The sequence below is a fragment of the Somniosus microcephalus genome, chromosome 4, assembly GCF_052327205.1.
Source record: "Somniosus microcephalus isolate GS21.2 chromosome 4, FLI_Smic_1.0, whole genome shotgun sequence".
NCBI classification, from domain to species: Eukaryota; Metazoa; Chordata; class Chondrichthyes; order Squaliformes; family Somniosidae; genus Somniosus; species Somniosus microcephalus.
Genome location: NC_140990.1, coordinates 131,000,254 through 131,017,377, shown reverse-complemented (window position 1 = coordinate 131,017,377; position 17,124 = coordinate 131,000,254).

Here is a 17,124-nt window from a genome sequence, read left to right as displayed (position 1 = left end):
TTAACAAATCCATGCTGACTATCCTTGATTAATCCGTGTCTTTCTAAATGAAGATTTATCCTGTCCTTCAGAATTCTTTCCAATAATTTTCCCACATTAGTCAACCATATTGCTGTGGGTGTGGAGTCACCTATAGGCAAGGAAGGCAGATTTCCTTCCCTAAAGGACATTAGTGAACCAGGTGGGTTTTTATTACAATCCGATAGTTTCATGGTTCCCATTACTGATACTAGCTTTTTATTCCAGATTTATTTAATGAACTGAATTTAAATTCCCCAGTTGTCATGGTGGGATTTGAACTCACATCTCTGGATCATTGGTCTAGGCCTAACTGGATTACTAGCCCAGTGACATCACCACTAGGCTACCGTTCCCATGCACCTGCTGCCCTTGTCCTTCTAGGTGGTGGAAGTCGCGTGTTTGGGAGGTTCTGTCAAAGTTCTAGTCAAGTTGCAGATGTATAAAGTCATTCTCCTTCACTCCTCCCCCTCCCACCTCGCTCTCTCCTCCCATAGAGGCCAGAGTCTTGTGTAGGCCCAGACCGGGTAGTGGGTTCCCTTCCCTGAAGGACATTAGTGAACCAGTTGGGTTTTACGACAATCCGGCAGCTTTCATTGTCACTTTTTTCTAGTGCCGGCCCCACAAATTCCCAGATTCATTCAGCTCAATTTCACAACCTACCTTTGTGTTTTTTTGGGTTCTCTCTCACCCTCCCATTTTCCTGTTTTAAATTCATTTTGCAGGGTGTTAGAAGGGGAGGATTTGCAGATGGGAAGCTCAAACCAAAGATCACTTCAAGATCTCACAGAGTCACTCGATTCATCAGGACCTTTGAGCATGGAAGCTGAAAGCACCATTCAGAGCGGGGAGAAACCGTACACGTGTTCTGTGTGTGGATGAGGCTTCAGCCGATCATCCAACCTGGAGAGACACAAACGCAGTCACAGCGGGGAGAGACCGTTCACCTGCTGTGTGTGGGAAGGGATTCACTAATTCATCCACCCTGCTGACACACCAGCGAGTTCATAAGTGACTGCAGGGGTTGGATTTTACTGTTAATTCTTCTGTTAATCTCATCCCGGACTGAACCCTGTTCACACTGACAGTTGGGGTTTGTTTCTGCTGATGTTAATAACCCCTGTAACTGGGCTGGACTTTAATATTCTGCGTAGATGCCAAATAAATCACTTTGTTTCAAGCAGACAGTGTATTGAGTCCTCAACGTCTCCACGATAAGAGGAGACTAATTGATGTCCTGTTACTGACTGCTCCATTTTTGGGCCTTTTCTCTTTTCTAACTTGAGCCTATTTCAGTTCTCATACCTTCGGTTACTCTCATGGACAAGTCTCAGCTCCCCAAACCTTCCAAACTGCTAATTGGAAATTTCGAACTGATTTTTCTCTTTCAGAGTTTCAAGCTGACCAATTCCTTCTCTCAGAGAATCTCCAAGGAGAGTCTTTGATTTAAACACAGCTCTCCCCTCTTTCATATCCGGGATTAGAGTCACGGGGAATTTGAATACCTGACCACTCAAATGTAAAAGGACCTGTCAGTCATGTACAGACTGAACCAATCACACAGCTGAATGATTCCTCTCTCCAGCCTGTAACCGAGGAATCTTGTAACACTGAGGCTGAAATTCCACTTCCGTGAGCCGGGGGTGGAGGCAGTGCTGGGCACAGAGGGAGCAGCAAACCGGGTTCAGAGTGAGCACGCTGGGATTGTCCTTGACCGGGAATTGGCGATAAAGCCTGTGCTGGGGCCCAGTGGGCTTTCCCTGCTCCGGGGTATTTCCAGGCTTGTCCTCGCTGCTCCTGGAATTCCCAGGGTGTGAGGCCAGCACTCTGTGCCTTTAAACACTGGAGCGAAGCCGAGTCCTGCCGGCACACAGTCACCAGGAGGAGTTTCTAACCGTCCGCACCCACCTTTGGGGAGTTTAGTCCCACTTTGGGCCGGTTGTGGTTTCTCCCCATTGTCCCGTTGCTTGTTCCCTTGGATTGAATCTTCATTTGTTCACTTTGGTTTGGTTTCAGTTTCACTGCTGGAGCCACCATTCAAAGCACTTTGTCTGATCTTCCCCTGGGAATAAGCAGACTCCTCCCTCACCCCCCACACTGCACCATCTCTCCCCGGGGTGTGTCCACACTCTGGGCCTTGGGCCTTGCCCGGGGATTCTCAGTATGAACAGGTGGGATGTGTTTGGAGACAGGGTGTCCCCGCTCTCCTCCTCTTTTCCCCCTTGGTTGTGTTCCACACTCTGGGCCTTGGGCCTTGCCCGGGGATTCTCAGTATGAACAGGTGGGATGTGTTTGGAGACAGGGTGTCCCCGCTCTCCTCCTTTTAAAGGGACAAGGAGACCAGCTGGGCTGAATGGCCCGGCTTTATGACATCACTGCAGTGCCTAGCAACCAACCTCCTTGAGCCCTGCTCATTATGGGCTGGCAGTGTTTGATGGGACAGTGTAGAGGGAGCTTTACTCTGTATCTAACCCGTGCTGTACCTGCCCTGGGAGTGTTTGATGGGACAGTGTAGAGGGAGCTTCACTCTGTATCTAACCCGTGCTGTACCTGCCCTGGGAGTGTTTGTTGGGACAGTATAGAGGGGGCTTTACTCTGTATCTAGCTCGGGCTGTACCTGCCATTTTATACTCTACACCCCTAATTATAAAATCTAAGATCCCATGTGCTTTATAAACACTTGAGCAGCTTGTCCCTCCCACTTTTAAAGGTTTGTGTATCTGAACCGCTTGTTGGTTTTAGTGATATTAACAGAACATGGCTAAAATACATTAACATAAATTGCTGATATAATGTGCATTATGGGAGAGAGAAGTTTAGTCTGAGTTAGAAACTCAAACAGGCGCTTCACTGGAGACAGGTCGCCATGACAACACTGATAAGACATTCCATTCCACTGAATCCACTGGCTGGAATCTCTGATCAGATCAGGGGAAAGAACTGGGTTTGTCTGTCAATAACCACCAATGTAAGCTTAAACCAGAGTTAGTAAAAGAATAGATTAGATTATAACGTGTGATGTTTATACCTAGAATTGTGAATCTACAAGAAACAATATCATTAACAGTAGGCAGGGTAGTTTAGGGATATTGATAAAATTGCTGAAGAAAAGGGAACCAGGGAAAGTGTCCTTGTAAAGCACACCTCTTTACTGTTCTGCTTCTCTACTCCTTTTAAACTTTTTCCATTTAATGTACTTTTCCTACCATTTTCTTCCTCCCAAAATCTATTGCCTCACATTTCTCTGTGTTAAATTTCATCTAACATCTACCTGCCGCATTTACGAACCTGTGTATTCACACTGAAGTCACTTACAGTTATCTTCACAGTTGGCCAGGGTCCCTATTTTGGTCTCATCTGGAGATTTTGATCTTGTGCCCCTCATACCCAAGCCCAGATCATTTTTCTATATTGAGAAGAGCAGTGGTCCCAACACTGACCCTGGGGGACACCACCGTGGTGTGGCGCAAACAACAGAAAGTCCACAAAGCGGCCCCGCGGTAAACTCCGGGAGAGGAAGCGAGTCAAGGAGTGTCTGTAAATGGAGGAGAAATGGAGACTGGTCAGGGAGTGTCTGTAAATGGAGACTGGTCAGGGAGCGTCTGTAAATGGAGGAGAAATGGGAAATGGTCAGGGAGTGTCTGTAAATGGAGAAATGGAGACTAGTCAGGGAGCATCTGTAAATGGAGGAGAAATGGAGACTGGTCAGGGAGCATCTGTAAATGGAGGAGAAATGGAGACTGGTCAGGGAGCATTATTCAATGAAGCAGAAATGGGCACGGGCCAGGGAGCATCTGTAAATGAAGGAGTAATGGTGACTGGTCAGGGAGCATCTGTAAATGGAGGAGAAATGGAGACTGGTCAGGGAGCATCTGTAAATGGAGGAGAAATGGAGACTGGTCAGGGAGCATTATTCAATGAAGCAGAAATGGGCACGGGCCAGGGAGCATCTGTAAATGAAGGAGTAATGGTGACTGGTCAGGGAGCATCTGTAAATGAAGGAGAAATGGTGTGTTGTCAGGGAGTGTTTAAAAATGGAGGAGAAATGGAGACTGGTCAGGGAGCATCTGTAAATGAAGGAGAAATGGGAAATGGTCAGGGAGTGTCTGTAAATGGAGAAATGGAGACTGGTCAGGGAGCGTCTGTAAATGGAGGAGAAATGGAGACTGGTCAGGGAGCATCTGTAAATGGAGGAGAAATGGAGACTGGTCAGGGAACGCCTGTAAATGAAGAAGAAATGGTTTGTGGTCAGGGAGCATCTGTAAATGGAGGAGAAATGGGGAATGGTTGGGGAGTGTCTGTAAATGGAGAAATGGAGACTGGTCAGGGAGTGTCTGTAAATGGATGAGAATTGGGGACTGGCCAGGGAGCATCTGTAAATGAACCGGTAATAGTGACTGGTCAGGGAGCGTCTATAAATGGAAGTGAAATGGTGACTGGTCAGGTTGCGTCTGTAAATGAAGGAGTAATGGTGGCTGGTCAGGTAGCATCTATAAATGGAAGTGAAATGTTGACCACCTTAAATATATTCAATGACCCAGTCTCCACAGCTCTCTGGGGAAGAGAATTCCAAAGATTCATTACCATCTGAGAAGAAATTCCTCCTCATTTCTGATTTAAAAGGGTGCCCCTTATTCTGAAATTATGTCCCCTAGTTCTAGATTCCCCCACGAGGGGAAACATCCTCTCTGCATCTAAAATGTCAAGCCCCTTCAGAATCTTTTATGTTTCAATAAGATCCCCTATCATTCTTCTAAACTCCAATGAGTATAGGTCCAACCTGCTCAACCTTTCTTCATAAAACAACCCCTTCATCTCCGGAATCAACCTCGTGAACCTTCTCTGAACTGCCTCTGATGCAAGTAATATCCTTCCTTAAATAAGGAGACCAAAACTGTACGCAGTACTCCAGGTGTGGTCTCACCAACGCCCTGTACATTTGTAACAGGACTTCCCTACTTTTGTACTCCATTCCCTTTGCAATAAAGGCCAACATTCCATTTCCCTTCCTAATTACTTGCTGTACCTGCATACTAACATTTTGTGATTCATGTATAAGGACCCCCAGATCCCTCTGTACCTCAGCATTTTGTAATCTCCCCATTTAAATAATAATTTGCTTTTTTATTTTTCCTACCAAAGTGGATAACCTCGCATTTTCCCACATTAAACTCCATCTGCCAGATTCCTGCCCACTCACTGAGCCTATCTCTATCCCTTTGGAGATTCTTTGCCTCCTCCACACAAATTGCTTTCCCACCTATCTTTGTATCATCAGCAAATTTGGCTAAATTACACTCAGTCCCTTCATCCAAGTCATTAATATAGATTGTAAATAGTTGAGGCCCCAGCATTGATCCATGGGACGCCCCACTAGTTACAGTTTGCCAACCTGAAAATGACCCGTATATCCCGACTTTCCGTTTTCTGTTATTTAACCAATCCTCTATCAATACTAATATATTACCCCCAACCCCGTGAGCTCTTATCTTGTGTAGTAACCTTTTATGTGGCACCTTATTGAAAGCCTTCTGGAAATCCAAATACACAACATTTACTAGTTCCCCTTTATCCAGCCTGCTCGTTACATCCTTAAAAAACTCCAGCAAATTTGTCAAACATGATTTCCCTTTCATAAAACCATGCTGACTCTGCTTGACTATATTATGATTTTCTAAATGTCCTATCACTTCCTTAATGGTGGACTCCAGCATTTCCCCAATGACAGATGTTAGGCTAACTAATCGATAGTTGCCTGCTTTCTGTCTCCCTCCTTTCTGAAATAGGGGCTTTACATTTGCGGTTTTCCAGTCTGCTGGGACCTCTCCAGAATCCAGGGAATTTTGGTAGATTACAACCAATGCATCCACCTCTTTTAAGACACTGGGATGCAGGCCATCGGGTCCAGGGGACTTGTCCACCTTTAGTTTCATTAGTTTGCCTAGTACTTTCACTCTAGTGATAGTGATTGTTTTAAGTTCCCCCCACCCCCACCCCAATAGCCCCTTGATTATCCATTATTGGGATGCTTTTAGTGTATTTTACCATGAAGACTGATACAAAATATTTATTCAAAGTCTCCGCCAATTCCCTGTTTCCCATTATTACTTCCCCAGACTCATCCTCTTGGGGACCAACGTTTACTTTAGCTACTCTCTGCCTTTTTATATACCTGTAGAAGCTCTTACTGTCTGTTTTTATATTTCTTGCTAGCTTACTCTCATAAGCTATCTTCTCTCTCTTTTTATTATTTTTTTAGTTGTCCTTTGCTGGTTTTTAAAAATGTCCCAATCCTCTGGCCTTTCACTATTCTTCGCAACATTGTATGCTTTTGTTTTCAATTTGATACCATCCTTTACTTCCTTAGTTAGCCACGGATGGTTCAATCCTTCTCTTAGAGTCTTTTTCACTGGAATATACCTTTGCTGAGAGTTATGAAATATCTCCTTAAATGTTTGCCACTGCTTTTTTACAGTCTTACCCTGTAATATATTTTCCCAGTCCACTCTAACCAAGTCTGCCTTCATATCTTTGTAACAACCTTTGTTTAAGTTCAGGACACTAGTTTGAGACCTAGCTTTCTCACCCTTAAACTAAATTTGAAATTCTACCATGCTATGATCACTCTTCCCAAGAGGATCCTTCACTTTGAGAGCATTAATTAATCCAGCCTCATTACACATTACCAGATCTAAAACCCTGGTTGGTTCCACAACATATTGTTCCAAGAAACCATCCCGTATACATTCTAAGAACTCTTCCTCAAGTCTACCTTTGCCAATATGCTTTGTCCAATCAACATGAAGATTAAAATCTCCCATGATTATAACCGTACCTTTCTTACAAGCCTCATTATTTCTTGATTTATTCTCTGTCCAACAGTGTGGCTACTGTTTGGGGCCTGTAGACCACTCCCACCAGTGACTTTTTACCCTTATTATTTCTTATCTCCACCCAAACTGATTCTATGTCTTGATCTTCTAGTCCAATATCATTTCTCATTACTGCACTGATCTCACCCCTTATTGACAGAGCTACACCACCTCCTTTTCCTTTCTGCCTATCCTTACGAAATGGCAAATACCCCTGAATAATCAGTTCCAATCATTGGTCACCTTGCAACCACATCTCTGTAATGGCTATCAGATCATACCCATTTATTTCTATTTGTGCTGTCAAGTCATCTATCTTGTTACGAATGCTACGTGCGTTCAGATATAGAGCTTTTAATGTTGTCTTTTTACCATTTTTCCCTACTCTGACCCCTCTATCTGTAAATGAAGGAGTAATGGTGACTGGTCAGGGAGCGTCTGTAAATGGAGGAGAAATGCTGACTGGTCAGGGAGCATCTATAAATGGAAGAGAAATGGTGATGGGTCAGGGAGCGTCTGTAAATGAAGGAGAACTGGGGAATGGTCAGGCAGCGTCTGTAAATGAAGGAGAAATGGTGACTGGTCAGGGAGCATCTGTAAATGAAGGAGAAATAGTGATGGGTCAGGGAGCATCTGTAAATGAAGGATAAATGGTGATGGGTCAGGGAGCGAGTTCACTTGCTCCACGTATGGGAAGGGATTCACTCAGCAATCCCACTTGGTGAGACACCAGTGTATTAGCATTGATCACAGCCTGTTTGTTTGTTCTCACTGTGTGAAGAGGTTTACAAACTCATCCCACCTGATGAGGCATCTGTGTATTCACACTGGGGAGATGCCGTTCACCTGCTCCATGTGTGGGAAGGGATTTAACCAGTCCTCACACCTGCTGACATAAAGCGAGTTCACACGAGAGAGAAGTCATTTAAATGTTCTGTGTGTGAGAAGGGATTCATCCATTCATCCAACCTGCTGACACACCAGCGAGTTCACGTTTGACTGTTGGGGTTGGATTCTGCTGTTATTGCTACTGTTACTCGCATCCCGGATTGAATCATGTTTATTCTGACAGCTGGGATTTGTTTCTGCTGATGTTAATAACCCCTATAACTGGGCTGGAGTTTAATATTCTGGATATCTGTCAAATAAATAAAAGGGTGAAAGGTCAGAGTCATCCTTGTCACTGAAAGGGGGGTAAAAATACTGCTGATTGTGTTTCCCTCCAATGGAGTTTATTGTTACTTTTGCCAAATAATCTTTAAAGGGATCTCCCAAATACTGACAACTATCTCAAATGGAGCTAAAATCTGTGTAGGTTTTGGGGCAACAATGTTCAGAGACGAACATGTTTTAACAAAGAATGGTTAAAATACTGTTAGAATAAAATTTTGCTGGACAAGATTTTGCTGGAAAAGACACAAACAACAAATCCGCTGACTGGGACTAATTGAATCACTGCACAGTGAGACATGCCACGCTTACGCATGGCTGGAACAAAGTTCGTCTCGTGTCCTGACTGGGACTAATTGGATCACTGAGGACTAACAAGGTTCACTGGTATCCTATCATCGAACTAATCACTTGTATCCTATCATCGAACTAATCACTTGTATCCTATTATCGAACTAATCACATTCCGCCGGGGAACAAGATGGAATGAAGACCTGAAAAGGCAGAATTGGCAACACAAGTGTGTAAACTGCTGACTGGAGGAAAATAACGATATTCGCTAATAAACGAATTGATTGGATGAATGTAAATGATCTAAAACCAACTTCTTGGAATTGTATATAAGCTCGGCACGTACTACAATTGGGGAGAAGGTGCTCTCGCAGACCGCGTGGTTGCAGACGCTTCTCCCAGAGCTCTGTCATTTAATAAAGTTGTCTCTCTTACTCAAAGTCTAGTTTCCGAGGAATCATTTTTCCTACAACAAATTGGCGCTGCGAGCAGGGTGCCACGGAGCTGAACAGTTGTTCGAATCAGTGACCAGGGGGAGTAGTCAGATTTTTGACCGCCCATAAATCAGAGACACTCGACAAGGCGACTGAACGGCGAAGCGGCACCAAAACGAATCTGGGACACAGACTGAGTGGGTAAGAGACACTACTTGATTTGTATGTGTGTATTTGTATTTGTGTAATAGTAACTAAGTAACTAAGAAAAACCTCGGATCAGGAGGACACTTGTCTCAGACACCTAGCCTCAGGCCGGTTGTTAAGAGGGCAAATGCCCCACGCGAAGGCCAGGACCATGAAGTAGGTGCCGAGACTCCAAGGTGTTCTAAAGTCGTGATACTAGTCGAGTACGGTTAACATTTTTCTGCATTATATCATGTTGCTAAGTGAACTAGGAGATTATTAGTGTCGGTGTTGTAGGACCCTGATCAGGTAAACAGACACCGGGGAGGGGTAGAAACCCCGTCCAACAAGCAAGCATTACACGTCCGGGCAGTTTTGAGAGAACGACAAACCCGGACCTCTGAGAACGCTGGCATAGAGTGCGACAAGAAGCTCGGGTATTCTCGGAAGGAAAGAATAGGGGGGCTCTCTAAGGAACAGATCTCCAGACACGAAGGAACAATCGGTGAAGCAGCAGCGATGTCAGGTGAGGAAGTTAAGAGGGGACCTTCGGGCTCCCTCACATATTCTTATATGACAAACCGACAGTCGTTAATTAAGATGATGCAGAAAGACGGGTGGGATGTGTCACAGACTTTAGAACTCCAGAGAAGCTGGTTGACTAAACAGACAAAGGATAAAACCAAGGCGGCAGGAGTGTTATTAGTACACCAACTAGCAGGACTCATTGAACAAGTAAACGTAATAAAGAAAGTTGCACAAGACAAAGTACAGATGGTTACGGAACTAGAGACAAAGGCGAAATGTCAAGCAAAGATTATAAAGGAATTAGAGTGTAAGGTATACGAGGGGGGGGTGAATGGGGACCTGTCCAGTCAGCACCTCCCTTCCCCCATATTACAGTGCAGAACCAACAGCCCCTGCAGGCGAGGGGGACGTTGAAATAGTCGAGATGGCTCCTGTGAGTCGGGGCGGGACATTGGCTAATCCCACCGCCAGTACCCAATAAAGGCGGAGGTCAGGAAGGCAGTCGTGGACATAGTGAAGGGGCTAGTAGAAAGGGGTATCCTGAGGGAAACCACGAGCACTACTAATTCCCCCACATGGCCAGTAGAGAAACCTGATGGGAGCTATAGGTTGACTATAGACTATACGGCCCTCAACAGGGTCACTCCTAAATTACACCCCATTGTTGCCAGCCCCTCAACAATTTTGAATGGGCTATCCCCTGAACAGAAGATATTCACCGTTTTAGACATAGCTAATGGATTCTGGGCACTCCCATTAGATCCAGAATCACAAGAGAAATTTGCATTCACAGTAGGGGATAAACAATATATGTGGACCCGATTGCCACAGGGATTCCATAATAGCCCAGCTATTTTTCACCGCGTCATGAGTGATATCCTAAAACAGATAGAAGTACCTAAAGGAAGCACTATTTTGCAGTACGTCGACGACATACTAATAGCCTCGGAAACGAAGGCAGACCATCTGGCAACCCTATATTTAGTACTAAGGGCCCTAGAGACGGCTGGCGTCAAGGTAAGCCCTAAAAAAAAAAAGCACAGATAGGAAAAACTCAGGTCCTATACCTGGGACATCTAATCTCCCAAGGACTTGAAGAAATGCCACAGGACAGGAAACACGCTGTCCAGGGCATGCCGAGACCCGTAACAGTACGCGGAGTCAGGAAGGTACTGGGGCTCTTTAATTACAGTCGAAATTTTATCCCGGGTTTCGCTAAATTAGCAGAACCTATACAAAGATTAGTGAAAGGGGGTAAACCCGCGTTGGAACCGATAGATTGGGGACCGGAACAAGAGGAAGCTTATACTCAACTAAAGTCTGAGCTAGTATCAGCCCCAGGGCTAGGACTGCCAGATATGAGTAAGGACTTCCACATACATTGCAACAATGAAGAAGGGTTTTACACAGCAGTAGTTACACAGGATCATGGGGATAAAAGAAGGCCCGTCGCCTACTATTCCACAGCGGAGGGACCGGTAGTCACAGGGCTCTCCCAGTGCATAGCTGCATTGGATTGTGCGGCTTGGGCAGTAAAGGTTAGTGAGCCGATAGTAATGACAGGAAACATTATATTGCACACTAAACACACTCTGGTAGAGATGCTGAATACCGGGAAATTAAGATCCGTCTCGAACATGAGACGTGCCAAGTGGGAGGCCGTCCTCCTCCCTCCGAGTAAAGCAGTAACCATTGTTAGAGACACAGGGGAGAACCCGGCAGAAGGAATACTGGGAACTGGGGAGCTCCACAACTGTGGGGACGTAGATATGAACCTGGAAGAAGATAGGATAAAAGACACCCCTTTAACGACAGCGGAAGAGACGTTGTACGTAGATGGTTCACGCAAGTATATAGATGGGCTGCCCCGAACGGGGTGGGCAGTGGTTAATGGCGAATTAAAAACCGTAGAGTCAGGATGGATTGATGGAGGCCTATCGGCCCAAGTAGCAGAGCTAGTGGCTCTCACCAGGGCACTAGAGTTGTCAGAGAATAAAATCGTGAACATTTACACAGATAGTAGGTATGCCTTTGGGGTGGTCCACGATTATATGACTGCATGGGGTAGGAGGGGATTCATTACTATGGGAGGCAATCCCATAAAACACCAGCTGAGGATAGAAGCCCTCCTAGAAGCTAGTGACAAACCCCAACAGGTAGCAGTAATTAAGATTAAGGCACATCAGAGGGAACCAGACCGGACTAGCCCAGACTGGTTAAATCACCAGGGGAACCAGGCTGCGGACCAAGCAGCACAAAGGGCGCTAGAGCAAGAAAGGATCGAAGAAGTACCAATAACCGCTGTGAGCAGCTCCGAGGATGAGATAAGTATTGGCGAACTCCATGAGGACACCCCCGACGTCGAAAAAGGTACATGGGAAGAACAAGGCGCAAAGCGGGGAAGCGATAATGTCTGGCGAAAGGATAACAGGGTAATGGCCCCCAAGTGCATTCAAAATATGCTATTAGAACTCCACCATGGGCTTGTACACTCAGGGAGAGAAGCGATGATGGGAAGCCTCAGCAAAGAATGGTGGTGGAAGGGGATGGGAAGAGATATCGCGAGATACTGCCATCGATGTATCACCTGTGCGCAGTATAACCCCGGGTGACCCATAAAGGTCAAAATGGGACATCAACCAAGGCCACGAGGGCCCTGGGAGCATATACAAATAGACTTCACAGGTCCCCTTCCACCGTCACACGGCAAAACATACTGCCTCGTGGTCATAGACCAATTCACCCGCTGGGTAGAGGCTTTCCCCATGCGAAATTGCACCGCTTTGACGGTTGCCAGAGTCTTAGCTGAAGAAGTAATCCCCAGGTGGGGAATACCAATTCAAATGGACTCTGATCAAGGTACCCACTTTACCGGGAGTGTCATAAAAACGGTATGCCAATTAATGGGAATTAAACAAAAATTCCACATCCCATACCACCCTCAAAGTTCGGGCATGGTGGAACGAATGAACCGAACCCTTAAAAATGCATTGGCAAAGGCAATGCAGACGTCGGGGAAAACCTGGACTGAAGTATTGCCCATTATCCTAATGAAGCTGCGAGCCACTGAAAACCGAACGACAGGCTTGACCCCTTATGAATTGATGACAGGAAGGGCGATGCAATTGCCAGAAGGCATCATAACAGGTGGGGCCGATGTAGGCCCTTTAAAAGATAGACTAAAACGATACGTTCTGGAACTTAGCACTCAATTAAAGGAGATGCGAAAGAATGTCCGCGATAATCAGGAGGACAAGGATCGGGCACAAGAGCTCACAATGACGGCTTATGTTCCCTCAGCGGGTAGTAAAGTCATGGTGAAAACTCTGCCCAGCAAACCAGGGTTCGCCCCAAAATGGAGTGGGCCATATGAAATCATAATCAGTGGGGATACCTGTGCCTGTCTAGACATAAGGGGTAAAGGAGTATGGAAGCATTGGACACAATTGAAAGTATATAAAGACAACTGACTGGCTACTTTCTGAATCTGTTTTACAGGTGATCTGCATACCCTTTGTCATAAAATTCCTGTAAAGACTGGACTGTAGTGATATATTAATCATGTTTAGAGTATTATGGGTAATGGCGTTATTTCATATTGTCACGGGAAGCGCGGTACCCCATTTACGTAAAGAGAGAGGATTGCATGTAAATACCTTTCTGTATATGTCATATGTCTATGCGAAAAAAAATGGGCCAAAGCTCCTGCTGGGTGTGCGCCCATGTGCCCACCCATACGGGGGGAGGAATCCCATTAAGGCCTATCCCCTTTAAGGTAGAGGAGATGGTAGGGTGGTTATTATACTCTAATACCACCTGGAATAAGGAGGATACCATACAAACCCAAAATAGCTTGAATCCAGATCAGCTGGAACATGAGTGGAAACAGGCAGGGTATAACCCCACGAACTTTAAAGGATGGTTTCATCCCCAGTATGATAATCGAAGGTATCCAGAAGAGCTATTAGTCAGCACAGGGGGAAAACTAAACAATGCAGAGGGGGAAGTCTGCTTGGTAAACTATGACGAGACAGGGTTAGTGGTTGGATGGAGTAAGTGCAAGTATAATTGCACTTTAACCAAAACCAGTACTAAACCACCAGGTGCCCTAGAATGGCCCTACGTGGGAACGTTTAATTTATCCGAAGTGCTAAACCGGACTAGCAATCTACCCTGGAGGGGAATACCTGGGATCATGTACCAACTTTGGAACAAATTTGAGGCCTATAATAATACCTATTTCATTTGCGGATATAAGGCGTATCCATGGCTTCCACGAACCTGGACTGGGTCATGCTATATAGGATACGTAGTACCATACATCCATTATTTATCCTCCCTAACCCACCACTACGGGCACCAGTCGTTATGGCAACCAGCCAAGCGTGTTAAGAGAGCTATTACGGAAACCGAAAGATTCTGGGCTATAGCATTCCCCTGGTATGGAACAGGAAAAATAGCAAGGGAATCCATAAACATGGCAGCAGTGCTCGAACAAATAGCCAATGATACGGCTGAGTCCCTGAGAGAAATGAGTGCCGAAATGGTGGCGATCCGGACCACTGCCTTACAGAATAGGATAGCCCTAGATTATCTGTTGGCGGTGCAAGGAGGCACCTGTGCCCTGATCGGGACAGACTGCTGTACATATGTCCCAGATAGCTCCGAGAATATCACGAGCCTAGCAAATCATATCCAAGAAGAAATAAAGAAGCTCCATCAACCCACAAGCACAGGGTGGCTTGATTGGTTGCTAGGGAAAACCAGGTGGGGAGCGTGGATGATGCAAGGGATAATAATAATAGTTGTAATTTGTATGTTGATGTGTTGTGCGCTGAGCCTTATAAAGTTGTGTTGCCAAACTGCTATGAAAACCGTGATGCCGATCGCCTCTATCGAGGAGGAACACACCAACCTGCTACCAAGGGACGAAGAACACCAATATGACACTGTCGAAGGAACAACCGAACCCCCGGACATAAGCCAGTGGCTGTAAGCACCGACGAAAGGGGGACCGAGGATGGTCATCTGGGAGCAAATGAATCGTGCTCCAGGACCAAGAGAAGGGACTGTTAGAATAAAATTTTGCTGGACAAGATTTTGCTGGAAAAGACACAAACAACAAATTCGCTGACTGGGACTAATTGAATCACTGCACAGTGAGACATGCCACGCTTACGCATGGCTGGAACAAAGTTCGTCTCATGTCCTGACTGGGACTAATTGGATCACTGAGGACTAACAAGGTTCACTGGTATCCTATCATCGAACTAATCACTTGTATCCTGTTATCGAACTAATCACATTCCGCCGGGGAACAAGACGGAACGAAGACCTGAAGAGGCAGAATTGGCAACACAAGTGTGTAAACTCCTGACTGGAGGAAAATAACGATATGCGCTAATAAACGAATTGATTGGATGAATGTAAATGATCTAAAACCAACTTCTTGGAATTGTATATAAGCTCGGCACGTACTACAATTGGGGAGAAGGTGCTCTCGCAGACCGCGTGGTTGCAATGCTTCTCCCAAAGCTCTGTCATTTAATAAAGTTGTCTCTCTTACTCAAAGTCTAGTTTCCGAGGAATCATTTTTCCTACAACAATACATTGCCATTAAAAGTCTGATATAATGTGCATTATGGGGAAGAGAAGTTTAGTCTGAGTTAGAAACTCAAACAGGCGCTTCACTGGAGACAGGTCGCCATGGCAACACTGATAAGACATTCCATTCCACAGAATCCACTGGCTGGAAACTCTAATCAGATCAGGGGAAAAAACAGGGTTTGTCTGTTAATGTAAGCTTAAACCACAGTGAGTAATAGAATAGATCAGATTATAACGTGTGATGTTTATACCTATAACTGTGAAACTGTAAAATAACATAATTAACAGTAATTTAGAGATAAAGAGAAAATAACTGAAGAAAAGTAACTGCCGGGAACCAGGGAAAGCGTCCTTGTAAATCACAGATTAGAGAAGTTCCAGCTGTCTTTCCCTCACTTCCTGCCAAAACCCCACAGAGAAGACAAAGAAGAGTCAGGTGCCAGAGATGGATCACTACAGGGTATAAAAGTGAGGGGATCCTGATGTAAGGGGGCAGTCGGGACTGGAGACACCGGAGATCAAGCTCAGGGCGCCCGAGCTTCCATCCAGCGGGATGACCTCGTGTAAGTTACTGTGGACATGCGGGACTTGCAAGTTTACTCTGATTGATGGATCAATGTAAGGTACGGGAGAGGACAGAGAATCTGCTCATCTTCTATTTCTAATAAGGTATTAAAGTTGTTGACACGAGACTCTCGAACCTGCTAATTAATAAGATAAGGCATCAGCTAGAATCTTACACCTCTTTACTGTTCTGCTCCTCTACTCCTTTTAAATGTTTCCATTTAACGTAGATTTCCTACTTTTTCATCCTCCCAAAATGCATCACCTCATAATTCTCTGCATTAAATTTCAGCTGACATCTCCCGGCCCCATTTACTAACCTGTGTATTCACACTGAAGTCACTTACAGTCCTCTTCACAGTTGGCCAGGGTCCCTATTTTGGTCTCATCTGGAGATTTTGATCTTGTGCCCCACATACCCAAGCCCAGATCATTTTTCTGAGACGATTCACTCGGTTAATTCCAGAGTTGAGGGGTTTGATTTATGAGGAAAGGTTGAGCAGGCTGGGCCTATAGTCATTGGAATTTAGAAGAATGAGAGGTGATCTTATCGAAACATATAAGATACTAAGGGGGCTCGACAGGGTAGATGCAGAGAGGATGTTTCCCCTCATGGGGAAATCTGGAACTCGGGGGCACAGTCTCAGAATAAAGGGTCGCCCTTTTAGAACTGAGATGAGGAGGAACTTCTTCTCTTAGAGCGTTGTAAACTTGTGGAATTCTCTGCCCCAGAGAGCTGTGGAGGCTGGGTCATTAAATACATTTAAAGTGGAGATAGACAGATTTTTTGCAAGATAAGGGAGTGAAGGGTTATGGGGAGCGGGCTGGGAAGTAGCTTTGAGCCCAACATCAGCCATGACCTTATTGAATGGCGGCGAAGGCTCGAGGGGCCAAGTGGCTTATTCCTGCTCCAATTTCTTATGTTCTCTAGGCACCTTATCAAACACCTTTTGACAATCCATCTACACAACATCCACTGCATTTCCTTTCTCACTACACTGTGTTATTCCTGAAATAATCCCTGCTGTCTGTCCTGAGTGAATCAATTTCACTGCCAAATGTTGCAATGTTTGCTCCACCCCACAGGGTTCCATCTGTTCAAAGCCACAACAGAAAGGTCCAGTTTTCTCCTGGAGTTTGAGAGAAATCAGCTTCAACAATGAGGCAGAGTTTCAGCCAATGAGGGAGATCCGGGCTCAGCCCCCGCCCACTGGGTGCCGCAAGCCCCGTCCCTCACACACTCCGATTGGTTGGAGGACCAGCCGCCCGTTCGGTCATCCAGCCCCGCCCCACTCTTCCTATTGGTCCGGAGCTCCCGTCAATCACCCGGACAAGGTGAACTGAGCATGCGCGGGAGAGGCTCATTGTTGGGCAGTGGTGGAGACTGAGTGACCCGACAGGAGAAACAACAGGTGGCCTTGACACAACAGAGGGAGCAACTCAGAGCCGGTTAG